General features: G+C 38.6%; 1 long non-coding RNA gene across 1 annotated transcript; it reads left to right on the forward strand.

Moving 5' to 3' along the window:
• The first annotated feature begins 708 nt into the window (after positions 1-708).
• Positions 709-1,097, forward strand: LOC113309817. Its single transcript, XR_003340762.1, has 3 exons — positions 709-737; positions 825-899; positions 1,001-1,097. It is a non-coding gene; the product is annotated as an uncharacterized LOC113309817 (long non-coding RNA).
• The last annotated feature ends 20,099 nt before the right edge of the window (positions 1,098-21,196 follow it).

Raw genomic sequence — 21,196 nt, forward strand, 5'->3', positions numbered from 1 at the left:
AATAGTGATAGTGAACCTGAAATTAGTGAAGAAAGCATGATTGGTAATGTAGCTGTTTTATCTTACTTCCCTAAATATGTTACTTATTTCAAGTTTTCTTAGAAATTTTAATGATTTTGTATTGTTCTGTATAGGTGATGATCAGCGTATGCCAATTGATTTTAATAACACGGGCCAACCTATATGACCTACCAAAAAGACGTATGCAACCAAGATGGGGAAAATAACCAGAAATCTCGTCCCACCATCTATTAAAAGTTGGAAGCAAGTTCCTCTGCCATTGAAGGAAGAAATCTGGAGGAGTCTCTCCAATGCATACATGGTTCCTGAATATCTCAAGGCCAAATCTTTGAAAATGGAAAATATGTTACGGAAGAATGCCAAGACTAAACTAAGGGCGATATGTGATGGCTGTTCCAGTATTGCTGAAATGAGAAAAAGGATACCCAAAAATTTGAAGAAAGAGGACTGGGATGACTTCGTTGATATTGTGAGTAAAGGAGAAGATAAGGAGGTTAGGGAAAGAATGAAGAGAGAAAGGTCAAAGCTAAAAGCTTCACACAGTACCGGTAGGCGTGGTATTGCACAACGCCGACATGAAATGGAACAAGCAAGTCCTACTGTAAGGTATTAAGGGTTGACCTGTACCTGGCTACACATGTGTACCAAGAAATGTCTGAAGAGGACCGTCTACAGTTCGATCCCTATCTTATGAAGTAACATCAAGAGATTATGTTGTAAGTTTTATGTTCAATGAATAAATTAGATTCACTAGTTTCACTATTTGTAATCGTCTTATGCATAATGTTGGCTATATTGTGCAGCAAAAGGTGAGGGAGTTGAATGAAACAGATGAGTTTAGAGGCGAGACTGATCTAGATAAGGATGCAGTTGCGAAGGTGGGTTGAGCTGATTATATATTGTTGTTTTGGAGATGAATTTATATTGATGTATCGTATAATAAAATTGTTACTAACAAATTTTATATATCTGATGATAGGTACTTGGCCGTGATGGAAGGGGTGTTGTTCGAGGCTTTGGAGGTGGGGTCTCAAAGACTGAGTTACGTGCATCTGCAGTTAGTAGAGAGCTGTTGCATAAGGAGAAATTGAAGACTGCTGCTGTAGAAAATTGTTTCTGTAATCTTGAGGAGACTGTTGAGGAGCTAAGAGCCTTAAGTGTCAGCCCTGGCACCAACAATGCTAATAATACTCAGGTCATATATTCTTAGCACCTTTAGTTAGCACTAGAAAACAATGAATGAACATCGGTCTGAATTAAACTAAAATGATTAACTTAGAACAATTAGTTTGGATTGTTTCTTATTATTGGATGTTTTTCTGTTTATAGCCAATGAATGTGGATGGTCAAAGAGTCCAGTATGTTGTATTAAGGAATATGTGGAAGGGTGCAGTTGCATTCAGACGTATTGATAGGAGTGATGATGAAAATGATGATTTTTATTTTCTCGTCCTCATTGATGAAGTAGTGATACACACTGAGCCGCTCTGCGTTGGACAAGGAACTCTTTCTAGTGTGAAACATGGTGTAGTGATATGATTTCAACCTGCTACCTTGATTGAAGTTATTTTTTGAGTCTGTGTATACTTGTTCGAACAAAGAAAAGAAAGATGTCCATGTAGTTTCTTACTTTCTGGTCCTTTAACTGGTAATTAACATTTTCATTCATTTATTTCATTATTTGTGAAAGCTTTACATATTCTATTACTTTGGTCAGTGACCTTCAGATCTGCTGTTGTATAACTTAGTTGCACTTGTTTTTGCATAGTGAAGGTGGTACAGCTGTCTGGGTTTCTGCACCAGGGAGAGAGATTTCTGGAATACAGGCTGGTTCTTCTACAACCTTCCTCAGGGACATCACATAGCATTTGTTCCATCTCAAACTGGGCATCCAGCCTTTGCTGGGATATATCACCCAACACAGACAATGGGAGGAGCAACTGTTCACCCTCTGCTTCAGAAGTCTCAAACCATGGCTGGAGCTGTTGAAATGGTAGGACCTCCTGCAGGTGTTTATCAGCAGCAGCCTCAATGCACACGGGTGAATTGGACCAATACTTACTGAAATAAAAATAAGTTTCGTTATATTTTTTGGAGTTCAGAAGGCTCAAGTATAATTATAACTTAGAATGGTGTGAATTCAGTACCCATGTAAAACTTTTTGTGGTTTTTGACCTAACGATCAGCTCGATTAATGTAAATCGAGTTACTGTTGTAAACATATTTTGAATTTGGATTGAATGGTGAATGTTTTGTTATCAAATGAGCATCTATTAAAGTTCAGTTTAGTGAATTTCAAATTTTATGCCAGTCAGAAATGTAAATCAGATTTTATAAATTGTAATAAATTTCAAATTTCAGGCCAGTCAGATGAAAGCCTAGTCAGACTGGGATTCAGACGAATCAGACTTTTAAAAAGTATTCATCCCATATAAACTACTTCTGGAAATAAGCGATTAACTTTTATATTTTCTAATTTAAAACTTTAGAAACCACTGTTAATGCCAGTGTTATCAATTGACTGTCAGCGAAAGTAGTATTTTTAAAGATATCAACTTTTGTGAGACACAGTCGTTTTGGAAAAAACCACTAATATATTACAACTGATGATCACAGTCGTTTTTGATGATATTACCTCTTGTCTTGCCAGTGGTTTAACTTTGATTTTTCACTAGTGGTTACTCTGTTGTTAGGAAGAGATAAAACTAAAGCTTTCAAGACTATTCTTCAATCTTTTGGATCTAGATATAAAAACTGGAAAGGAAAAACCATGATTCACTCTGCTAGAACAACCATGGTTAAGCATGTGCTTAATACTCTTCCTTCCCATAAGATGGGTAGATTTAGGATTCCTAAAACTATGATAGCTCAGATGGATACTCTTCAAATACAGTTTTGGTGGGGAAAAGAAAAAGGTCTTTATTGGTTGGAACAAGATAATGGTTCCAAAAGCTCTTGGGGGTCTAGGATTTAGAAACCTTGAGCATGTTAATACTGCTCTGCTTGCCAAAGTGGCTTGGAGAGCATGTAATAATGAGGATTCTTTGTGTTTTCAAATACTTAAAGCTAAGTATTCTAAAGATGGTCATTTTCTGCAATTAGACAAACTTAAAGATGACTTCTCCTGGTTATGGAGAAGCGTCTATTCTGGTTTAGAAGTTCTTAAACAACACACAATTTGGGCAGTAAGATGTGGTACCAAAATTAGCATATGGCTAGATTTTTGGGTTATAGGTCTTGATAGCCCACCTGTTCCTATTGGAGGTTCATCTAGTTATAGTAATTTTACTTTGGTTTGTGATCTTTTCTTACCAGGTACTAGCGAATGGAATATTAGTACTCTTAATACTCTTTTCTCCCAATCTTGTGTTGAACTTATTCTAAACATGCAGATTCCTTCTTCTGGTGAAGATTTTATCATTTGGAAACCTGATAGAAAAAGTCAATTTTCTGTCAAGAGTGCATACAATACTATTTGTACTGATGAAGTCAATAGTATAGTTTCTGCTGATAATACTCCCAAGGAAGTTTGGACTCACTTATGGCACTTTAGGATCCCTCACAGGGTTCAACTTTTCATTTGGAAATGCATCAAAGACATTGTTCCTGTTAGAGCTAAGATTGCTATTTATAAACCTGAAATTCTAACCGTTTGCTCCTTCTGTGACTATAGCATGGAAACTATGAATCATATGTGCTTTGAATGTCCCTTTGCTGGAGCAATCTGGTTTTCTATGAATATAAACATTGAACATAATGCAGGTAACTTCTCTACAGTTCAAGCTTGGATTGTTTCTTGGTTCTCTTCAGGGAGTAATAATTCTTCTTTATGTTTATCTGATCCTAAGTATGTTTGCAGACTAATGTGAACTATGTGGTACATTTGGAAAGACAGGTGTTCTCTCATCTTTCAGGGAGTTAAACCTAATGTGCATTGTACTATAACTAGAATTAATAATCTCATAAACCAATGTGCTGAATGTTTAGTTCCTCATTTTAGTAATAAGTTGAGCATAAAGGTCTGGATTCCTCCTGAGAAGGATTTTGTGAAAATAAATATTAATGGCTCATATGTACGAGCAACAAAAAAAGGCAGTATTGGTCTAATAATTCGTGACTTTGCAGGTAACTGCTTAGGCGCTCAAGGAAAGAATTTCGAAGAGGAAGTGGAGGAAGACTATGGTGTTGAACATTTTGAGTGCAAGGCTTTGGAATTGGCAGTAGATTGGATGGAGCAGTTGCAGATAGAGAAATCTATTTTTGAAATGGACTGTGATAATGTGATTCAGTCGGTGTTAGATCATCAATCGCAAGTTCATTGGTTTAACTCAATTATAGTTGAAAGAGTGAAAGCTAAATGTAATAGTAGTAACAGACTTTTGTTTTTTAAGTCCATTCATAGATTAGGTAATAATGTAGCTCGCTCATTAGCTCGTAAAGCTAGAGATGAGGAAGATGATTTCTGTTATTTGTCAAACTTTCCAGTTTTTATCACTAAACTCTTGGAAGATGACCACTACAAATCTGCAGTGTAGTTAATCCATAAAATTCTCTTTTTAGTAAAAGAAAAAAAAAAAAAAAAACGAAAATGATTCATACACAATGTTGTGCGTGTACCGTGTGAGGGAGGGGTGGGGCCCACTTCTGCCCACCCCTATCCCAATGCAGAGAGGGTGACCTTTCTGCCGTTGGATCCCCTGTCGGTGCACACAACGTTGTGTGTGTAGCAAAACCGAAAAAAAAAGGCAGAGCATTCATAAGTCAGAACCAATACACACTGAGTCATCTCGTTCCCATAAATAACAACTTCTTCATTACCTCCTCTATGAATAATACGAGGTCAGGATTGATGGATTTTGGTATTTCAGTTTAAATATTTCATCAATTAGGATTATTCATCACGTTCCAAACTCATCATCGGTTCATGTCAGCTACCTCCACCAGTGACAGCATCGCATGCGCAACCTCTGAAGATATTTTCGTCTCTCTACCTCCATGGATCTACATATTTAACTGAATCTTCTTCGAACTCTACTGTCACACAAGCCTTGCGTTTCTCTTCTGGAAACCCTAGAATTGAAGAAATCAGAGGAATTATGCATCTCCATCGCGATGATAATATCTCCTCTTCCCCTAATTCAAATTATCCTGTACGTAATCTATCGCGAGGTCAATTTGTAGTTGAACTTTTTAAAAGGGTTTTAATGAGTATTTGTAGTTGAAACTTATTTATGATGTTTGTAGGTGGTGAGGATACCACTTGTTTGTGTGCTAGCAGTACCTAATCATATTACATATGGAGACTTTTTCCAATTTTGTTCTTCATTCATTCAACAAATACTTGAGATAAGAATAGTCAGGTAAAACATTTGCAAATGAGATGTGTAATAGCGTTAGAGAGTTTGAGTTCTTTTACCCGTTGTTTGATTTTGTTTTGGTTTGATAATTCAGAAATGATGGAGATGAGGATCATTATAGTGTTTTGGTAAGATTTGATGGTCAAGAATCAACAGATAATTTCTACAAGCATTTTAATGGGAAGCCCTCTAGGGTTGTTACAAACCAATTTGTTGGGAATTTCACTCTTTTCCAGGTAATTTTGTTTTTAAACTTATGTTCTTATGTATATTGTTTCTTATATTATTATGAACTTAGAAACAAAATTTACTGCTTCTTATATGTATTATTCCACATTGGTATAGGTGTGAGCTTATGAACACTTCCCAACCTTTTTCAAGGACTACCCCTTCTTGAAGATCATAGACCTTCCCGAACCCGAGGCGCCTAGAGCTAAGAGATACAAGTTCAACAATATTCCGAAGCCCGGTAACAATGGCCGACTGGTAAATATGAGATTGGCTATGGACGTGATGACTACCAAAGATGTTGCGTTCGGCCCTTACAAGGATATTAGAGAAAACCACCAAATTCTGAGTTTTAATAACGTTGCATTCTACAATGGACCGTTGTTCTAGCCAAAGGGATACGTTATGGATGATTCTCGACTTGTCATGTGGTAACTTAGATATAAGCAATTACCTTGTTTCATGACATGCTCTATTGTAAGGTACATTCTTGACTTGGGTGAGTGCATTACAAGTCCCTCAAAGATGAGGATAGTGTATGATCCAATTCCAGAACCAACACATTGGAGGGATAGGGAACCAATTCGTTTGGTAGATATCAGTAATTGAGAGCTTGTGAACAACGATGATGAAGCCGATCCCAACTACATTGATAATTACCTGGAATGGTAATATCCTTTAGTCGTGCGCCCGGACGACGTCCAAGTTCCACCTCAGAAAACCCTGCCATTCCAACTCCTACAAAGGCGCCACCTATATTGGCCAAACTTAATAAGACTCTTGGATTGCTAGTACGTATTGTTAATTCCTTAGTCGTTGAGTGTACACATAATCTTATATTAGCATACATATGAAACTAGCGACGTCGGCTTGGAAAGATGAAGAAGATGTTTAGTTGCAAGTACGAGGAAGGAGAGGTGCTATCCCTTGAAGAAATGAAGGAACTCGAGGAAAAGCTTGATAAAATTGAAGACCCAAGTGCAAAAGCTTTGTTCGGGGAAACGAGGAAGGTAGCGGTCCATATGAAGCAAAAGATCAAGTGATTAACTCTTTAGTTGTGTTTCTTTATTTCGATGGTGGTTGTTTTAAACAATTCCGAACTTGTTTTTGTATTAACTCTTAAGTTGTTTGGTTTATTTTTGGTGTATGATACATGGATTAAGAACATTTAACCGTTGTTTGGTTTATGTTGAACATGTTTTGATTTCTAGTAAAAAAACATTTTTGGTAAGTTTTATTCACACCAATGCGCCGGCGCAGAAGTGTTTAGGTCGACCAGAGCCGGAAACGCTTCCGGTGTACATTTTAAATTTTATTCCATGCCGGTACCAGTACCGACATTGCATTTTTTTCTAAATTTATGCCGGAAGGTGGTGATGAAAGTGTCCAAGTTCCTGTATAGAATATGAACTGTACCGACATGGAAATATTTTTAAAATCCCATGCCGGAAATATGATTTTTTAAAACTTGAATGGTTTTGCAGAAAACCGGCATGGAAATATTTTTAACATTCCATGCCGGAAATATGATTTTTAAAAGTTGAATGGGTTTGCAAAAACTAGTAAACTTGAATTGATTATAGATCCATTACGAATGCTCTTTTTATTTCGTTCATAGATAATCTATTACATTAGATTTGAAACTTTGAATTAAAACATACTAAAAAACATGGAATGGAGTAATTTTGGTTGAAGATGATCTCATAATCTATTTCCATCCCTTTTCAACAATTGCGGAACCTTTGAGCCTTTCACGAATATCTTCGAAGACATCGTCTGGAATCTCGGTGTCAAGGACCATCTTCATTGGTTCATCTTCTCTTTCAACATATTCCTTTCCCTTCATATAACACCTATCACACCTATCAACAACTTTGGCAAACCATTGAAACTCTTCGCACTTTGGGTGATTCAAACACCTTAGCAACATTCTTCCATTTTCAGCATCATCAGTTTTTGCAATCCAAAACCGGCGTGTCCCATCACATTTTGTACACTTCGAATAAATAAATGGACAGTCCATGGCTAGATGATAAGGTGACTTGCAAATTTGACAGCTGCAATGATGACTCTATAAGAGAAGATTATATTAGTGATACGTGATATTAGAGAACATTTTAACTGTCCAATCCATTGTTAGTAATGTTGAATCTACTTACTTTGCAGGTAGAGCTTAATGGTTGTTTGCAAATATAGAGTGTTGATGAATCTCCCATCGCTTGTGAAGATTGAACCGTGCTTGCTTGATCTATTTTTGGAGGCTTGCTTTCTTGAGAGAAGGATATTTGTTATTTGGTGGGTGCTTTGTGTACATTTTTGCAAAGGAATGGGTGGTTTTTATATAGATTGAAGCTCCAACGATCTTATTTTTCAAAAAACTAGCCTTTTTTTTTTAAATTCACATGTACCGACATTGTCGAAGAAACATAATCACTGCCGGTAGTTGCTACCCGGCGTTGTACACCGTCGTTAAAACTATGCCGGTACTGTCTGCATAGTCCACAGAATCTCTACGTAATAAAATACATTACCAGGGATAAATTTTTTAAGGTGATCCATACGGAGGTGCATACCGGCGTACCTCTTCATATTAAGTTCAATATCGGCACAGGTGAATTCAAAAAAACTATCCGTTGAGATTTTTCTCTATATAAAGAGAGATAATATACTTGGACCCAATTGCCCAAAACTCGTGTGTTCTTTAGTATATCCTTGAGACTCTAAAATTATAAAACCCTAAGCCCTAGAAGATTCATCTATAGATAGCTTAGTATAAAACCTACTCCCACATACAACAAATGGCATTGTTTGACTCCGAGGAAGATTTAGCAGTCACTAAAGCATGGTACTCCGAAACTCGTCCTTCAACTATAGATAACAGTTCGCGGGATTCCATGTGGTTGAAGATTTTTAACAAATTTACTCACGATTATGGTAACCCGAAGAGAAGAACTGCTCAACAAATCGAGCAACGACACGACATCATCCTAGATGCGGTGGTTGAGTATTTAAAAATTAAACATCGGATTGCGCAGGCTACCCACAATACATTGTCCCCTCAACAACTCGTAAGTATCTTTATGATTAATTCGACACAATCCACTCTTTTCAATTTTTATGTAACAAATTAAGTTTGTGTGTTGTTTTTGTAGCATGAAGCCGTGAAAGCGCGTCACTTACAGGAAAAGGAAGAAGAATTCATGTTTGACGAAAAAGTGAACCACATCGTAACCAAAGTCACAGAGTACCACAAGCTGGGTGAATCGGAGACGGATTCTTTTTAAAAAGATTCATAGGTTTAGTGCTTTTTGGTTAGGTTTTTAGGGTAGTTTTTGGTAAGGTTTTGTGGGTAGAACTCGATGTAAACCCTCATAAGACTATAACTCGTCCACTTGGGTCGCCAAGTGGTTTAAAGGCTTGATGCACGTGCTAAGTGCATCCGTGCTTCCTGCGACAAGGATTACATTCGAAATAAATTACATTTCCAGCATACTATGTTTACATAATTCCACGCTGGTAGTGCGTTCTGGCGTAAATATTATATATATATTCCTATGCCGGGATATAGTGTCAAAATTTTATGGTTTCTGTGTACAATAAACCTTATTCTGGCATATCGTTTATCCTTATTACAATGCCGGCTAGTTTGAAATTCAAATTTTTGCAAGTACAACTTCATTAATTGAGTACAATAATGGCCATATTTGGGCATCATCCTATAAACACACTAGTTCTTCCTACAAAACAACATACACCTGGTTCCATATACTCTCCAAAGATGATATCATTATATACTCTTTCTAACTCTCCCAATACCTCTACATACAAATCAATGGCATCCTTTGATTCAAATGAAGATTTGACAATCACCAAAGCTTGGTACGCGGAAACTCGAGTTAAAAGGCAGTCCTCCGTAAGGGTGGATTCCGTAACCTTTTGGGGTAAGGTATACAACAATTATAGGCAAGAGTTTAGGAATCCCAATGGAAGAAGTGTTCAACAAATTCATGATAGACACCTAGTCATGGAAAGTGCGATACTTGCTTATTTAGCTATCCAAAAACCAATTTTCAACGCTCCCCACTTTAACTTGTCCATTGAACAATTTGTAAGTTTTTTTGTGGTTTATTTTACGTGATCCATGTTGTTTGATCTTCCTACTAAACACCATAACAAAGTAAGTTTATGTTATGTTTTTGTAGCATGAAGTCGCCAAAGCGCGCTACTTGGAGGAAAAGGGGGAAGCATTCACATTCGATGCAAGCTATCAATTTATGGAATCCAAAATACCGGAGTATGCCCTGGAGATGATGGAGGGTGTATCGTCCTCGGAAGAAGATTGATGGCTTTAGAAGTTTTAGTGTAGGTTTTATGGGTAGATCTCTATGTAAACCCTCACGAGACTATAACTTGTCCACTAGGGTCGCCTAGGGGTTCAAAGGCTTAATGCACATGCTAAGTGCATTCGTTGTTCCGTCAACAAGGATTACATTCGAAATAAATTATAGTTTCGGCATATTATGTTAACATATTTCAATGGCTTACCTGTGACGGCGTGAAGTTCAGTAACTCTATGCCGGGACAGAGTGGCAAATTTTTTTTGTTTATGTGTACAATAATCCTTATTTCGGCATTGAATCTTAATAAACCTCCACGCCGGTAGTAGGTGCCGGTAACATCGTTAACCATAGTTCAGTGCCGAATTTTAACATTCAATGCCCAACGACTATTTTTTCAAAATATATACCAGTAAAGGGCACTGCCGGCGTAGAGTTTAGGTTACTGACAATGCCGGTACAATAAAGTGGAAAAAGAGCCATTGGGTCCTCATCTATTTAGAGGAATTGATACACCCATTGCACTTGATACCTAAAAAAAAAGAGTTTGCTCCAACACATATCTCCAATAGCAAATCCATCATCAACTAACGATTTCATCATTTCCATGGAAAAAGAAAAACTTAAGAAGAACAAACTATCTACTCTGATAGGAAATCAATCATCATCCACCACCAACTCAATTGCCATTATAAAAGAAAAACTTAGAAGGAAGGAAACCCCACCAAGTCAATTTCCACAATGGAAAAAGAGATACTTAGAAGGAAAAGAGAAAAAGAAGAGGCAGCAAAAGAAGCAAAATATCGCAAAGAAACAAAGAAAATATACGAACATGTAAAACAGGCGAAGATAGAAGCGAATGCTGAGGAAGAAACCGAATGGATTAAAAATTTCTACATAGTATCGGATTTCCCGGAAGAAAACTTCCCTTTGGATATTTTTTGGAATATTGTTAGTAGTGGTCCTTATATGCCCAAGTGAAAAATCGGGGGTCTAACAACACCACCCAATATTTCGCTTAGCAATCTGTATGGACTAACTCCGAAATACTTTACTAGAGAATCAACTAGACAGTCATACTCAATCTAGATAAAAGTATCTCAAGGAGTTAATATCTCTCTCTTGATTTGATTTTTACTCAAGCTAAAAACAATAGAGAGTCTTTATCAAATACAAGGAATAACTTGGACGGTACCAAAGACCAATGTCCAAGTGTTAATCAATGAAATCGACAACCACAAGGTCGGATCTCCAATCGATTAACCTTTAACGCACAACCTGTATTATTTCAATTATAAAGATAAACAATATGATGCGGAAAATGAAATAACATAGACACCAGAAATTTTGTTAACAAGGAAATCGCAAATGCAGAAAAACCCCAGGACCTAGTCCAGATTGAATACACACTGTATTAAGCCGCTACAGACACTAGCCTACTCCAAGCTAACTTCGGACTGGACTATAGTTGAACCCCAATCAGTTTCCCACTAATTCAAGGTACAGTTGTACTCCTACGCCTCTGATCCCAACAGGATACTGTGCACTTGATTCCCTTAGCTGATCTCACCCACAACTAAGAGTTGCTGCAACCCAAAATCGCAAACTTGATAATAAACAAATCTGTCTCACACAGAAAAGTCTATCAAAGGATAAATCTGTCTCCCACAGAAAAACCCTAGGTTTTGTTCAGTCTTAAGATATAAAATCAAGATGAACTGGAACCAATTGATAATCCGGTCTTATATTCCCGAAGAACAACCTAGATTAATCAATCACCTCTCAACAATCCTTCTTGACTACACAAGCGGTTTGTCGAGGAATCACAAACAGTGAGACGAAGATGTTTGTGACTTCTTTATCTTGCCTATCGGAGAACTCTCACGATCTCAAGCCAATCAATAGATTATACTCGTACGATATAAGATGCAAGATCAGATCACACAACTACGATAAAAGTAGTATCGGTCTGGCTTCACAATCCCAATGAAGTCTTTAAGTCGTTGTTTATGGGTGAAAACTATTCCTGCCGAATTTGGTAATTTGGGGTGTGTGGATGAGGAATGAATCTAAACCCTAAACAAATGCACTGCACGGGAGTGCTTTGTGATTCGAGAAATCAATCTGTACAATTTTGGCCTAAACCAAGAAATGGCCGTTCCAGACTTGCTTCGGTCACAAAGTGAAGGAGATGGGGTTGATCTTAGGGAGGGAAGCGAAGAAGGTGTTGAGATTATGAAGGTGTTGGATATGTATGACTTATATTAGAAAGCTGAACTGGCTTGCAGAATGTAAGCTATCAGTTCCGGTGTTTGAATACGGTTGTATCAACACTTGCTTCTGTTGTCTTGTCTTGTTTAAAAATAGGGAGGAGAAACTATTTATACAAGTCATTGAGCCTAACCCACGTCTCTCATGGGAAGTGGAGAAAGTGGAGTGATGGAGTAGTAGAGTTGCGTGTGTTAGTGTTACACAATCAGTCTTGACCACTTCTCCCATCATCACTAACCGTCCATGACTTCCTGACACATTCTTGTGATGGCGCGTTGTGCGCTGCACGCTGTAAACCGCCAGACCAATAGCCCAATATGTATCCCCCAGTTTGTGACATGATTGATGTCTCGAATGTGCGGATCGTGGGACCCACAAAAGGTAGCATGTAATGCTAGGTTAAATAACTAAGTTATTTGGGAATTTGATACTTGTAAAATATCACGTGAATTCTATGCATCAAATATATTCAGCATGTATGAAGCATTACTGTTGAGCGTCTTAAAATAACATCATGTCCTGCCTACTTCATGTGATGGTTTGGAGGCTGCGCAAGCAAGTCCTCTCTTGGCTGACCACATGGTGTGGTAGAGTGGCGGATGGTAATCACCACGACACCTCATTAACCAACTAACTCCTGACCAAGGTTGTATAACCAAGCAGGTGAAGTTGAACGGACGAGATGATCTTTGAGACACTCATCTGCGACCGTCAGTGGAATTAGGGTTAATGAAGAGGTGCGCAAGCATCACTCTTCAGCTTGGTCGAATCCAAGCTTGGGACATGATTTTGGCAAGGCCGATTGGGCATGCGTGTAGACGGCATGCCGGTGTACATGCCCATACCTCATTGTCTCGTGAAAGTGTAATCTAGATCGCTAAATTTGTCCGGCAAAGAGGAACGGCTAGGATTGATTTGCGACAGAGATTTTGTACCGCAAAGGCCGCGCGTCATGCCAACTTTGGGTGCGCGTTTCGAGGCGACCAAGCCTGGTCGGTCTTGGCCGATTAATCTGGTGTGCAGACAACAGGCTGGTGTACACGCTTGTATTTTATTGTCCCATAGAAACGTGATCTAAGCCACTCAATTTGTCCGTCAAAGTTGAGTGGTCGAGATTAGTTTGCAATTGGGAGGTGTAACCACGCCTAGTTTGGGCGTGCGAATCGAGGAAACCAGGCATGATATGCCTTGGCCGATCGGGTGTGGAGATAGATGGGCTCACGGTGATCATGTTGATGCGCACCGGACCTGCCTAGTCTATTCCTGGACCCTTCGTTCGTGCAGGAGAAAATGGACGCTCGTGATGTTCAAACCCTAATTAGGGTTTCACCGGCCGTGTGTCATGCCTTGTTTGGGCGCACGAACTGGAACGACCAACTATAGTTGGTCCTGACCGATCGGTCATGTATGTAGGCGGGCCCACGATGATTGTGTTGATATGCTCTGGGCCCTTTGAATCTACATCTACACCCTCCATATATGCCTGCGAAGACGGATGGTTGAGACTGCTTTGCGACACATGTAATGTGCTGCAGACCCTAAATTAGGGTTTCACGTCCACGCTGCTTTGGCTGGACGATTTGGCAAACCATGCTACCCTTTTGGGGAGGCCGACCATGCGGGGCCCGCATTGGGTCGGTGGTGAATACTTCAATACCTGCCTGGGGGTTATGGATCCGATCTAAGCCATCCAATCATGCTGGTGAAGTTGGATGGTCGTGATCGTTTCTGAGACTGATATGGACAGTTCAGATGCTCGATCGGGCTAGTATAACACTCAGAGAGTTATAGCCTGTACGGGTATTTCGTACATGCCTCCTTATTTAATGCTTGGAGATTCGTGTTGCTCTGTTGAGAGCGATCACTCAGTCGTCATGCCGCACCAATAATGAGAATGGAGTAGTACAGGAAATACAAGGCTGGTCATGCATTAATTGGTAATGCTATAAGTTTATAGTGAAGAAGTATTCTCCACTTTATCAGTGGCTTTATCCTTTGCAGGATGTTAGCGCATAATTTCGTCCTTTACAATTTTAGCCTTTAATGAAAATCCACCATCAACAGTCGTTAACCTGGTTTTAGAGAAGAAAACCAAATGCTAAAGGAGAATCGACTCTAGCGAGAGCACTAGTATCACACAGACGTGTGGGGATTAGTTTTGCACAATGCTAAATATCTCCTATATATAGCCTTCAAATCAGGGTTTTTACTTAGTTACAAAGCAATCCATATTCACTGTTAGATGAAAACCTGATTTAGATTCAAGCTAATATTTCTCAACCGTTAGATCAAAACTTCGCTTGTCACACACACTTGGGTAGACGTTTACTGGGTTTGTGAAAACCGTGCCCAAACGTGTACGTGTATGTTGGTTCAACATAGTAACCCAAAAGGTCAACCATATGAGCATTTCATATTAACCTATTTCTTCTTCACCATACCTAGTCCAATTTACTCAAATGAACTAGTTAGAGAGTTTTTCAATTGCTATGAGATCTTATGTAACTACACAAAACACAATTGAAACAAAGATGATTCGGTTCGATGAATCAGATCATGAACTTTGTAGCCATGGTTTGCATAAATCATCCCTTAGTAATTTAAGTTTCATGTTCAGAACACATCTTTAGATCATAACCACTTAAGCTCACAAACAAGTTCGCGGACTTAAGGCAACCGGCAGAGTTTTCCAAACTCAACAGAAAATCTCGGCAAAGAGACTTCCGCCAGTTCGCGGACTGAGTTCGCGGACTAAACACGCAAACGAGTTTTTGGAAAATCCCATCAGAAATTCTCGGTAAGAGAACTTTCGTCAGTTCGCGGACTGGGTTTGCGGACTTGACAAAGCCAATTCCTCCTGTTTCTCTCAATCAACAAAGTTCGAAAACTTCGGATTAAGGAATAATGGTTATGTAATCTGAACTCTCATTCCAATCATTGAGATATTCTCAGAGGACGTTATATAGCCGTTATTCACAGACCGTTTTACGTCAGAGCAATTCTCAAAGTAATTAAAACTTTTCATGACTTTCGTCACTAGGTGAAGATAAACTTGATCAAAGCGAAACGCTTTACCAACACACGATTTCGAAAAAAAGATAAGTAGTGAATACTCAACTCGAAATGTCAAATGTGTATGATCCAGTCTATATAGCATACGACTTTTTGTCTCATAAGAAGTAAGAGATAGAATAGATAGACTTTTGAGTGATAGATAAGTTCAAGTCTCCACATACCTTTTTGTTGATGAAGTTCCACGGTTCCTTGAGTAGATCTTAGTCGTTGTATGATGAATCGCCATGAAGTCCTTGAGCTCAACTACACTTTTCTATCCTAGTCCGAGACTTAGCTATGTAGACTAGAAATCAAGACTCATAATTTTGATCACTAACATTGACAAACATGCTTGATATAGCAACGCATGCGAGGTTGACCGAGCTATGCTCTAACAATCTCCTTCTTGGTCGATTTTCCACCCACTACCTCGTGAATTCCTTCAACTGATTGCACGACTTGCTCACATTCCATTGTGTGTTTGAACACACGTGCCGTAGACCGCCAGACCAAAACTCTAAGTGATATCCCCCAAAGTGACACGATTGACGTCTCATGGTATGTTAGTCAATTGATGACTTCGTGGTTTGATGAGACGATGAGTCCATGTAATTGCTGAGTTCAACATGATGTTCTGAAACTCATGAATTGAACATGTCATGAGACAGAGGTATAGTTCTTACGATGAAGCGAGCAAGTATTGCTCATTCGATGGATCGTTGAATATTGGTTGTTGAACCAATATTCTTTGGCTTGAGAAAATATTTATCATCTGAACAAGTGTTGCTCATGTGATGAATTGTTGAATATTTGATCGTCTGAGCATGTGTTGCTCATCTGATGGATTATTGGCAGCGTACCAAAAATATTAATTAGAATACTGGTCGTTGAACCGAGCATAATTAATAAAATTAATGACCATGAGGTCGTCGTAAAATTATTAAGGTTGGAATCTGGAATGAAGATCCTTGGATTCAGAAACCCTAATTTTATCAATTGATGATCAATCATGGTTCGTCAGAAGTTTAACCATAGGACGAAGGAGGGAGCGACTATATGGGACCGTGGATCAACCATGTAGTGTCCATATGCTCACATGAGCAAATACGAAGAACTCCTGAAGAGTTGACGATTTGTTGGTGGGAGAATGATTAAATGCTGGCTTAATCATTTATTCAAAAATGCTCGTCTGAGCCTTAGGTGAGAAAACCTAATTAATTATGACGAGGCGAGGGACCGACCATGGAGTCATGAAACCGGCCCAGGGTTGTCACGTGACCGCCTGACGATCACTTCATGAAAATCCAAAGTGTTTGGAAGAGTTTTGGACCTAATACGAGCAATTGTGCAAATTAGGTCAAAACTGTGAAAATTGATGGGACCGGCTTCCGTGAGCCAAAGAGCCAATCTTGGTCGGTCAAGATAGCCTTCTCGTGTCCCCAAGGCGTCCGCGTCTCAGTCCTGAGAATTTTAATATTTTCTGGCGTGCAATTAAGCATCCATTCGAGAAAATATGCCAAAATTAGGGTTTCGACGAAACTGAGGAAAACACCATGAGATGATGAAAAATAATTATAAAATAAGAAATGAGGAGGCGTGGGACCACCGTGGTCAAGGCATGGTCGGCCGGTCGTGACCACGGTCCCGTGGTGCCTTTTCCTTAATTTTATAATATTTTGATGATTTTATGAAAAATTCATGAATTTTGAGAAATTTGATGAATTTAGGGAGTTTCCATTGAAGGAGTTTTCATGAGTTCATGGAAGCAAAATATAAAAAAACGGGCATGTGGGACCATGGAGGCATGGACATCCGGCTATGGACCGGTCCCATGAGTTTTTTATAATTTTGTTAAATATTTTTAGGTATTTTTGTTGATTTGAGGGAATTTTTCCTAATTTGAGAGAAATACCATAAAATCAAGGAATTTGATTTATTCAAGGAAAAATAGGATAAATAATAATAAAATAATAAAGCAAAGGGCGTGTGGGACCGGCTAGGGCATGGAAGGCCGGCTAGTGGCCCGGTCCCATAAGTTTTCATAATTTTATTTTATTTTATTATTATATGATGATTTGTGCAAAAAATACCATGAAATCAAGGAGTTTTTCATGAAATTATAGAAATAATAATAATAATAAAATAATAGGGAACCGTGGGGTGTGGGGCCGGCGGGGACCAAGGCATGGCCGGTTGGCCAATGGTCACGCCCCACACTCCTTTCTTTAATTTTATATTATTTGTTATGGATTTATGGAAGTACCATGAAACCGAGGAGCTTCCTCGAGACGAAGGAGATTTGATCAGATGAGAGAATTTTCATCAAATCATGGAAAATAATAAAAATGTATTAAAAAAAATATAAAACTGGCGTGGAACTGACCACGGCACGGTCCGTAGGTCGTGTGTCCGTGTTCCCAGCACCTTGGTCAATATTTTTAATTATTTATTATTTTCTTCCCTATTTTGCATAGGTTCATCGTTTCGTTGTATTTTGAAATACTCGTTCGTGCGGTGACTGTTAGTGTATCGTCGTTGAATACACTTTCACCATTTGAATCGGGGCTTACTTAGAGGTAGCTCAGACGCCCGGTTGTTGATTATTTATTACTAATTGTGGAATCCAGTGGAGAATAATTCACAAAACTGAGTAATAATATGTTTATTATTAATTCATAGGATCAGCTGAGGATTCGACTACGAATTCAGAATAATAAAGTGAGCATTACCATTCCATGGGATCGTAGATTCGACCATAGAATCGGAGTAATTAAGATTTATCTATTACCATTTATGAGACCAGTTGTGGTTTCGATCATGAAATCAGAGTAATGAGATAATATAGTTATTGCTATTCTATGAGATCAAGCCGTGGATTCGATCATAGAATCAGAACAATTGTTTATTGCCATTCCGTGGGACCAGTCGCAGATTCGACCATGGAATAGGAGCAATTTTAATTAGGAATAATTAACTTTGTGGCTCTATACTAGCAGAGCAAGCTGTCTAGGAGCATTAATTATCCCGATATGAGCTTGTCGGTAAGTCATATCCTTTATATAGTCAGGGTAAACTCGTTGTTTGTTCCTGAAGACGTTATCGCTCTATACTAGCAGAGCAAGCTGTCTAGGAGCCGTCCATCTCGTGATACTATATAAAATTAATCACTGAAAGTATTCAGTATTCATGAGATATGTCGTTGTCCAGTCGTGAGACTACATATCTACATATACTCTGAGAGAAAGTATTCTCCGTTGAGAATTCGATGAGAGACCCGTGTCTCGATACTCATGTCTGATTGCTGGATCAGAGCTTCGTATAATTATGAGTTTCCATAAATAATAATACCAGTAATTGAACTTAGTCGTAAGTTGAGACGTTACCGTATTTAGAGAGCATTAGCAAACCACGACTTGATGAAGGATTCAATGTCATGATTGGAGCATCGTTTGATGAGCATAAATTTGTGTTGATCCGCTGGTTTTGATCACGAGTCCATGGTCGGTTAGGATTCGCGGGCCGGGCCCAATAAGGAAATCCTTAGAAAATTAGGTTTTGGCAATAAAAAATTGTATAAAAGGAATTAATCCCCCCCTTTTTTTTATTTCACGCCCAGAGCTCCATCATGCCTTCATCTTCATCACGTCCGAGCATCAGGAGTTTTTTGCCGGGGTTCCGATCGCCGCCGACCGTCCGGCCGGCGCCGACCGGGCGAGCGAATTGTTTTTTTTTTTGATGTTTGCTGTTGTTTACATGAATTTCATGAAGTTATCATGTTTAAATCATATGCATGTGTATACAATTGGTGTGAGTTTTATGAAAAATCTCTCATTTTTTGAAAACGCCCGTTCGTTCGATCGTTAGTTTTGAAAACTAACTATAATCCCTGATTTTTGAGAGAATTTTTTTTTTTTTAAATATGAACCTAGGTCCAGTGATAAAACTTAGTGTATGAGCTTTCATGTATACCAAGGTTTCATCATAAAAGAAGTGAATTTTCATGAAATCGGAATAATCTTTCGTTTTGAAGACAAATAACGACGTCACGAAGGAAAATATGTATGATGAACTTGTGTCCAGTGATAAAATTTTGCTTATGAGCTTTCATGTAAATACAGAACTTTATCATATGTATGAGATGTGAGATTTCACAATATTTTTGAAATAAACCTTCGTTTTAAAGACAAATAACGACGATACGAAGGAAAAATAATTATATATATATATATATATATATATATGCAGTCGTGACATATATTGTGCAAAATATGATGATATATTTTATTTTCATGAGTTTATTTTCATTAAATAAAATCCTTGAGAGTTTATGTATGCAAGTTGCATTAATTGTTGCTTTTTTCGAAAAATCAAAGCGTGTGTTTCGAGGAACCTTCGAAGATAGCCAATATATTTATAATGAAATATTTTATTGTTATAAACTTCATAGGTCAGTTGTGTGAATGTTCACATTATGAAAATTGTGTCCGTGATTTTATGAAAAATCAGTTTCGAAATTAATAAAGTTTCGTTCGTTTTTGCAGTTTTCGAAGGGACGAACGATTTTGAGGTGTTAACTCTACCGTTACTATCACTATTGTTAGTGGAAGTACAAAAGGTAATAGTTAAGAGTTACCATTTTTGCTGTATTTCCTTGATTCGTGTCTGGACAACATACTGAAGTAGAATGTAATGTGAACTTTGCAGTTGTTTTAGCAAAAATGACCAATTCCTCAGCCAACGATACTTCAAGGGACGAATCGCATACTGATGATGACATCTCCAGGGATGATGCATGCATGGAAGATACCTCCATTGGTGAAGAAGAGGAGGATGCCACTGGAGTGAAGAACATTCTGAACATAGACGACGCATTCTTTGAGGAGGATCCAAAAGGAGCTGAAGCATATATCAAGTCCCCAGTATATCGTCTTCTGATCAACCCTAGGACTATGACTCAGAAGAAATTGGTGACCCTGAAGATGGTAATACGGCTTTGTCTCGAACGAGGGCTTTTCCTTGCATCGACCATAGAGTTTAAGCTTTCTCGACGCCCTTTGGAAAAATTTCTGGATGGGCGAGGCATATGTTGGGTTTCCCTCATGTCAGGTCTATGCTCAACCAGGCGCAAGTGACGAGAGCTATTCAAGCTTCTGGAGACTTGTCTATTAATCATGATGTGAAAAGTATCGTGGCTTTGCTGGCTCGTTGGTGTGTACCCACTCACACCTTCATATGTATATGGGGAGAATTTACTGTTACCTTAGAAGATGTGGCTGCTTTGATGCATCTCCCGATTACAGGTAATTTCTCTGGAGGTCTTTCGGATGAGGAAAAAGTGGTTTTTGACACTCTGATAGCTGCGATGGAAGAAGTGAACAAGGCGTCTGGTAGTAAAGGTTGTTATGCCCATTGGTTGACACGTTGGTGGCCAAGAGATGAAGTTTCTGATAGTCCCATCACCGGTATGTTACCTATTGCCGCTTTCTTATGCTTATGGTTATCCAGAGACATATTCGAAGACAGTGGACATTTTTTGAAGCCTTTCGTAATCCCTTTTGCTATTAAGATGGCTCAAGGTGAGCAACTCCCAATAGGTAGCTTATTCCTGGGTTCCTTGTATTCTAACTTAGACTCCTTGGTGTTAGATTCCAGCGTGTCGAATGGCTTCATGAAGATTGAGTGTTATGTTAACATGATGTTTCTTCAAGTCTTTGATGTGGGAACACTTCAAGAATTATGCGCATATCCCACGTAATATCCTGCAAGGACCAAATACTAATGCTCGTCACATCTTCGCCGAGAAAGATAATGCCCGAATCATGCGTTGGTCTACAAAACAGCCTCTGTATAAAGCACTCCTCATTGATGTGTTGGATGAAAAATCTGAGTTCGACTTTCTTCCGTGGGTGTCGGTTCCTGATTATGTTT

This window comes from Papaver somniferum, chromosome 9, assembly GCF_003573695.1.
Source record: "Papaver somniferum cultivar HN1 chromosome 9, ASM357369v1, whole genome shotgun sequence".
Taxonomy (NCBI): domain Eukaryota; kingdom Viridiplantae; phylum Streptophyta; class Magnoliopsida; order Ranunculales; family Papaveraceae; genus Papaver; species Papaver somniferum.